General features: G+C 29.0%; 1 long non-coding RNA gene across 1 annotated transcript; it reads left to right on the plus strand.

Annotated features, from left to right (window-relative positions):
• The first annotated feature begins 4,259 nt into the window (after positions 1-4,259).
• Positions 4,260-6,815, plus strand: LOC134272753 (uncharacterized). The gene is made up of 3 exons (XR_009993278.1): positions 4,260-4,390; positions 4,870-5,002; positions 6,655-6,815. It is a non-coding gene; the product is annotated as an uncharacterized LOC134272753 (long non-coding RNA).
• The last annotated feature ends 727 nt before the right edge of the window (positions 6,816-7,542 follow it).

Genomic DNA, 7,542 nt, shown 5'->3' on the forward strand with positions numbered 1-7,542 from the left:
AGAAAGAAGCATGACAAACTAATACGTTTATAAATTTTAAATGAAGTTTTGGTCAATTGATTTCCAGTCATGAATCACATTTTCTAATTTGTTATTTTTCTACTTTGGAACGATTTCAAATATATATAGTTAATGGAAATGAATATTTAGATTGTTGAAACGTCGTCAATGCTTCTAAGTGTGGCATTGAAAGCTAAAGACGTCTTTCCATGCAGATGTTTATCAATAAATTCTGCATCGTATGAACCATGGCACCTGATTCCACCTCTAATGTTTTGGAGGTCTGTGTTTGCTCTGTTTTTGTTTTGTATCGTTTTATGGACTTTTGATCTTGAATACTGTTTGTTATCTCCATATGTTTCATCCTTACAGGCTTGAAAATAACATGTTACCAAAAAATATGAATTTTCCTCATTATTTTCCATGTTCAATACTCTCGCCACTTATAGTTTAATCATTTAAATAATTATAACAGTTTTGTACTTAAATTTCAAGAATTGCAATTAATAATCAATTTATATTTTTTAATTTGAAACATTAAATTTATTCCATATTTCCTAGTAAAGACTGTTTCAATGTACTTGAAGATCGTTTTTTTTACGAGCATGTAGTCATCTAAAAGTATTGACAATGTGACACATTCCTCATTAGGAAATATTTAGCCTCTCGTAATTTAAGGGCACTTTTGTGTAGTTAGACTTACATGTGCCCAGTATTTTACATAAAAAGGAAAAAAATAGAATTCTGAACAGTTTGACATACACATGTAATTTAAAGATATATCCAAATAATCTAAACATTTACAAGTATATATAGACTAAGATTAATTAATCGAAAACTGTTTTGGATGTACAATGTATTTCTCCATTCCCGAAATCAAAATGATTTTCTCTTTTTTATCATTACTTAATTCTCTTTAAGCAGATTTATCCTGGAACTGCTATCTATTATAATTATGAAAAATGCAGTTGTTATTTTTCAAATATCCTCCTTTACGTGATATAATTTTCTTGAAGCCCTCATAACATGTCTCAACATTGTAAAGCATGTGCATTTGTATTGCCATATTATATATATATATATATATATATATATATATATATATATATATATATATATATATATATATATATATATATATATATATATATATATATATATATGGGTATTAAATAACCTGTATAGAGATATGTTGACATCTGTGTAAACGTTCGTCCGTCCGTTCACCTCGCTTTATTTTCTAAGAATTAAAAGAGGTATGGATTTGATATCTTGCAAGTTCTTTTAGCTTGGTACTATGGCTTTTGTTAAACACTATAGCAACCTTTGAGCCAGACTTTTCACTGAATTTTCAAACGATTAAGACCTTTAATGTTATACTCTGTGACTAGATAAAAAGTCTTCAAAAGAAAAAGGCAAGAAAAGAATGTCGCATGTGGAAAAAAATGCCAAGAAAGTAGAACAAATTTAAAAGAAGAAAAATGAAGATGAAGCAATAATTCAATTTAAAGTAGAACAAATGTTATCGAGAACGGTTTCAAAAAAGTAGAAAAATAAATTGCTGTGGTACAGTTTCTCTCGAGCTCCCTCTAGAGAAAGTATTTTGATAAAAGTTTATCTATATTAAGAACATTTGTATAAAAAATTTAAACCTATTAACAAGGAATTAATACACTTCTGGTTTTTCAACATTTGTCAATATCTAGATCTACTTTAATTTGTTGTTCGTAGTGACTTTGTTTTACCTTTAAACAATCCATGATACTATTTGATATGTTTTTATAAGTAGTACAATATGTAAAGATGACATTCAAGTATTTATTTTTCTATACATTTATTATGCTTGTGTACGTAATCAAAACTTTTTTTTGAAAAAAACAATTATAAAATGGAAATGAAAACAATGGGGACATCTTAATTCTGCTTCATACGAATATAAAAATAGGTCTGCTAATAACGGAGCGCAATCGGTACCCATGGGAATTCCAATAGATTGGTGGAATACTTGGTTTCCAAAAACCACATAGATATTGTCAATCAGGAACTCAAGCATCTCTTTGATGTCAACTTCAGTGTACTTGTGTGTGCAATCAGAATGTGTTTAACAAAATAATTTTGCAAATGACCAATGACCAGGTAAGTACGTTTACGAGTTCCATTTCTATTGAAAAAGCAGCTATTAATGATATAAAAAAGCCTGAACTTTAATTTATCGTGATAAATGGTTGTTTATAAAATCGAAAAGTCCTTAGTTTTTAAGCTGTTGATTTTGTTAAAATCTTGTGATTCAAAATTGTTCAAAAGTTCTTTGGAATTTTTTAATATCCACATCTGATTCACACTTCTTGAATATATTGTTGAACAGTAATCTTGAAGTTTTTCCTTCCCTACTGTCAATATTTGAGGAGTAACGAAAAAGGCTTAGTTGAGCATTTGCTGGAACCCCAATGTATCTTTACTTGTAAGGAATTTTATGAAGTTTCTGATTCAAATATATATAGGGTAGTTCAAATTCATTTTGGCTCTGTGGAATATTAAAAATATTTAAAACTCACATATGATTTTAAAGAATTTCTTCCTTAGAAATGAAAGTATGAGTATAAGCAGGATTTCCACTTGTAGAATTAAATCAAAGTTCTTCTAAAATACAAATTAATTATTGAGCCTTACAAACGAAGACAATGTTGTCACCTGCTTTATCGGCAGGGACCAGTACGTATTGATCATATGATCTATCTAATGTCCAATACATAATTATTGTGATTAAAAAAACTCTGATACAGCTCAAAAGTTCATTTCAACAAAACAAATTGAGAGAAGAACAAACACAGAGCTCGAAAAATATGAGGCAATACAACGTGCAATGGAGGATTGAGTATCCCCTGTCGACCGGTTACACCCGGCGAGTGCCTTTGTGCCACAGGTGGATTGACAGGGTGGGAAGTTCTCATGAATACTGAAGTATTTCCTGCATTCCTTTTAAAAACAAGGAAGATATTTGATTGTATTTTCAATTGTTTATTGTACATTATCATTTATTTTATTCAATCTGATAATTCAATAAATATTTAAAAATACATAATGTATTTTGGATTAACAAAGTATATTTTACTGCTCTATATTCTTTTTTTTAAAAATCATCAAATACTCAACGTACAAATCTCGAACATGTAGGAGTTTGTAAACAGTAAGTTTTTTTAGCATTATTTTCTAAACACTCTTTATTACCGTTTGAGTCATTGGCTTCAAGTATTATTTTAAAAAAGAATAACGAAAATTTCTTCTACATTCTAGAAACCCATTGACGTATTGCACGAACTACAGGAGATATGGAAATCATTGTGAAGGTAAAAATAACATTGTTTTCAAACATTAATAGACTTGACGTTTAAGTTTTTAAATACTTGTTGATAAAGTCGTTTTCATAAGATAAATATAACTATTTTATTGAAGACAGAGATATTTGATTTGATTTTAAATCATTAAAATGAAAGATTTGGGTAGTTTACTTGAAAAAGACGTTATGGGTGATCTAACAAGCAAGCTCTATGATAAACGTGTTGACTCTCTAAATCTTATGCGTCAAAAAAAAAAAAAAAAAAAAAGAAGACACTTGCTGTGGCCTTCAACTCAACATTTACATATATCGACGACGTATTGTCAATTAACAATGGTAATTCCCATTCTTATGTCAATACGATATATCCTGGTGAGCTTGAGATAAAAAGATACCACAGAGTCTGACACATCTGTTTCATACTTGGATATTTTACTTTATCTTCATCAACTGCATATGGAGTTTGAATATCTCAGTTGATTCGATACGCATGCTCTACGTATGAACAATTTCTTAAACGAGGTAAATTATTGACAAACAAGTTGATGAAACAAGAATATCAGCAGTCTCGTTTAAAGTCATCATTTCATAAGTTCTATGGTCGATGCAATGACCTCGTCAGCAAATACAATTTATTATTGAGTCAAATGCTGACTGACTTTTTTCATACTACATATGTAATTGTCAGTCCATTGTTTATACACTGAATTGACGAAGGATTTTTTATGTTATTTTCCGATCATGACAAAAGGCACACGACGGGGTTGCTCACTTCTCCATGGCACTTGATCCCATCTCTGATGTTTCAGAGGTCCGTGTTTGCTCTGCTCCTATTTTGAATTGTTTTATTAACTTTTGATCTTAAACACTGTTTGTTATCTCCATATGTTTCATGTAATAATAACAATGTATTATTCGTATTAGAATGCTTTCATGGAACTTTTGGAGTAAACTGTAATGTCATTTGTCCCGATGGATTTTATGGAAGATTCTGCCTCAAGAAATGCAAATGCTCGTCTTGCAATAGAATTTCCTGTTCCTGCCTGAAAACAGGTTTTTGAGATAAATTTTGATTATATATTATGTACTATAAAATTCGGATCAGATCTTACGTCATAAACTCAATTTCTTTAGAAGCTTTATAACAATACCTGCGTTTGAATATGTAACAATAATCTTTAAACACGGCAGATTCAAATTTAAATAGTTAAATGGGAAAGGTCTATCTAAGTTTTTGGAACTTGTGTCCAATCCCTTTGATATATTGTCAATAAAATATGTTCAAAACAACAAATAGCTGACCGTATTCAAAATAAAGTCGTGCATCATATTTGTATTAACATCTTTATTGAAATAAAATTTATTTAAAGTTTTCAATATCCAAAAGAATATGACTTAATACAAACATACTTAAAGTATTAAAATCACTGTATGTTAAAAAGACCAGACACTAATTTCGTACAAATGTATTTTCCAGAGAACCTTTTATGCAAATAGTTAACATCTTTTCCTTTCAATTCTTATTTCATAAGAGGAACATACTGTAAGCACAACTTCTTTCATTGCAAGAACGGATAAAAATGTCATGCTTTGGTGGATTATTCCGGTAGCTGTCGGACTGGTTGTTGTAGGATTAGTTTTTGGATGCATCATCCAGAAAAAATGGTACATTAACTTAATACGCAGGAAAAATTTCTTTATTTTACTTTTAAATCAATTTGATTTTTACGATTCCTTTCTTCTTCTTTTTTATTCTAATTGCAATAATAATATTATATTTTGGGACATTTTATGAAAATAATAAAATTAATTCATCCAGGAACAAGAAGGTTTGCTAAGACCCCTTTTTGTCTCTAAATATGTGGTAGATTTAAAATGAAACAAACGGTTATCAATAAAACCTAATGTTTACCCTGACAAAATGAAAATATATGGTTCTAAGTTATGGGATACACGGAGGTCACAGGAAGGTCAGAAGACAGGACAATTTCATAATTTTCTAATTTGTATGGAAATTTCATCGATTTTCCGGGATACTTTGGTTCAAAAATCACTGAGCGCATTGTTGCTAATCCATTGATTTTTTTATATTTCATGCACTAGCATTAAATGCATCTTGTGTATTTAAATCCCAGGTAAGCAAATTTGAGGAAATTAGGGAAAAGAAATGTGTTTCCCATACAACCTCTTGTGCCCTCCGTGTAAATTTTAAATTAGAATTAGTGTTCTTTTGAAACAAGAATTATTTTTAGTTCTTATTTTACAAACATTCACATATTTAATTGGTTGTGATTTTAAAATCAAAATTCTTGGCCATATTTTGCCGCTTCATGTTCTATACATTGTCCTTTATGAATATCAATTAATACTTTATACTACAAAAATTCAAATTAAGATATATTCTGGGAAAGTCGCACGTTTATTATGAAGTCATATTTTAAAAGCAAATTTATTTTAAATGAAAAACTATTTCATTGACTTCATGAAGCACCACTTGTGCTTTCATATTTTAATACAGAATAAGAACTTGGTACTTCAAAAAGTATTCATAATACAAAACGTATTCATAATACAAAAGTCAAAAAATCAAATTTTTATATACTCTGAGGCAAGTTATGATTTAAATATAACATAATACATATAATCATTTAATAAGCAATGATAATTAAATTTACTAAAGCAATACCTAAGTAAAAATTGAACTGAATTGTTTTTCTGCATTTATGTGGCGTACTGGTATATATGACATCTGTGCTGTTTAATTTTATTGAAAATATTTTCCACATGATCCTTTTTATAATGATTCTTTTTTATTTCGAAAAGGTTATAGGGGTAGACCCTATTTTCCATTCAATTTTACAAAAATATGTCCCAAAAAAAATTCAAATCAAAGTCTCACTGAATCTATGATAAAACTTAAATATTGCGCCAAAAAATTATTCCGATAATATAAAGGAATCAATTTACTAAAGCAATCTATATCAAACTATGATAATTATGTTGATGCGAAAGAAAGGAGTAAACGATGCCTTTTTAAATATTTCACAATGAATTTTGCTTTGCTTTTAATATAAATCAATCTTGCAATAAATATCTTGAAAAACTCAAAAATCAGCAATGATTAACACTTAATTCTCTTACCTATTTTGTGATTAGATGATGTTCAGAAATTGCTTCTGTAGTAAGAGAATGACCTATTCAACATATTTGATTTAAAAAAGTTTTAGTTACATGAACATGTATTTTTTTCATAAAGTTATTGAAACACTAAAACTATATCTAATAAACCCAGTAATGTAAATATATTTTAATTTCAGCTCTAAAGGGAGCAATCCAAATATTTATTTCCACTCTGCAAACATTCAAGAACGACATACTTTTGAACGAGATACGTATGATGCTTTGCAGAAAACTTCAGAGAAGAATCAGACTGATTGTAAGCAAGACAGCTGTAGAAATATTCGGAATGTCTAGAACTGTCTTCATAGTTTGGTTGTATCACTCAGTGATTAATCTTAAAATTATTTACATTTAGTGACACTAACTAGATATTAAATGTCCATCTTTTTCGAAGTGAAATATTGCTTGACTAAAAGATATAATCAAATTGAGGTAATTGATCTTTGCAAAATTTTGATTTTCTTGAGATTCTTTCTCAAATTATAAAACAAACACTACCCCTTATGAAAATTAAATATAAAAGAAGTATCTTATCAATATTGAGAACACCACTACCATGCATAAATGTTGCGAAAACTGTTTCCTTTGTAAAGGTTTTCACTTTTTTTAATTCTTTGAAAGTATTAATTTGCAGCTAATATTGAATGCCTGCACTTTCCGCTGCTTATTTCTGTAATATAGACTTTAGTGCACTTAGTACCGTATCCTGCTCTAATGTTGAATATGTACAAATCGTTTTTTCAATATAGTTTGAAGTTAACGATACATCTCCTTGGTATATTTGCTTATATTTTATTTTAAATCTAAATGTGTTATTTATGTATGTAGCTAGTTATGCTTGTTTGTTGTTTTAATGTAACTCTTGAGAATTTTTTTCATGCATATGGAGAAGCCACATCTTGACGATGGATAGCTGCAGATCTGTAAATTATGGTTTTATATATTTGTCTTTGACCATAACGTTATGGTCAAAGACAAAATATATTAAACCATAACGCTACAGATCTTCAGCTAGACGATGGAAG

This window comes from Saccostrea cucullata, unplaced genomic scaffold (assembly GCF_032062105.1).
Source record: "Saccostrea cucullata isolate Sc308-1 unplaced genomic scaffold, CSIRO_AGI_Scuc_v1 ctg8064, whole genome shotgun sequence".
Lineage (NCBI taxonomy): Eukaryota > Metazoa > Mollusca > Bivalvia > Ostreida > Ostreidae > Saccostrea > Saccostrea cuccullata.